Genomic DNA, 966 nt, shown 5'->3' with positions numbered 1-966 from the left:
TTTCAACGTGGTCAACAGAAGAAACTATAACTAAATCAAGCAATGAGGGAACGCAATTAGGGAAATTGTGAGTAGCAGATAGGGGAAGAATATGCAAATTGGCACTGTTAACTAAGGATTTTAAGCGGAAAGAACGGTGATTGTTTTTTAAAATACATGTATTAAAGTCTCCCATAATGATAGTATGGTCATATAACGGCTTGTACTCTTCTAATAGGGTCTCAAATGATGAGAAATAATCAATCGTAAGGTACATGATTTCCTACTTTTAAGAGATTCCTTTTTGACGTTTTTGACGAGACATTTCCGTTCGCGACTTTGAGGCATTGCTTGTTGAGTGTTCGACCGCGTTTTACCTCGTTACCAGAACGAGGAAATAAAAGTATTAAATATTTCATTCCACCAATTGGGAATCGAACCTACAACCGTTACGTTTTGCAGCTGTATAGGAGATTGAAGAAAAAAATTAAATAAAAAGTATGTATGTTAGGTACATATGTTTATCGATTACTGTACTACCCACGGCCCCTTGTAATACCAGAAAAACTACAAATATATGCGAGAAATATAAAAGAGAAAAAAATTGATATTCTAATATTTTAGAAACAAATGTCACAAATAAAAAAAAACTGTGAACCAAACATTTTTTCTCACAATTTCTTGCACTGTTATCTATTACTTTGTGACACCATAACAAAATATCACAGCTTGATAATCTTTACTTTCGTGACGATAAAATTGAATTAGGTACAATTTGCTAGATCCATAATACAGGGCGTGCTGGTTTAGTACTACTTAAAATTTTAGTTTAGTTTAGTTTATACTTTATTGCACACAAATAAAAGAAAAAGAATAACAGAAATAGAACAGAAAAGAAATAAAAAAACAAGTATGCAAAGGCGGCCTTATTGCTTCAAGCAATCTCTTACAGGCAACCTTTGATAACAGCAAAGGACTTAAAATATA

The sequence above is a fragment of the Heliconius melpomene genome, chromosome 10 (assembly GCF_056956725.1).
Source record: "Heliconius melpomene rosina isolate 202511_hmr_F chromosome 10, ASM5695672v1, whole genome shotgun sequence".
Lineage (NCBI taxonomy): Eukaryota > Metazoa > Arthropoda > Insecta > Lepidoptera > Nymphalidae > Heliconius > Heliconius melpomene.
This window is presented reverse-complemented; position numbering follows the sequence as displayed.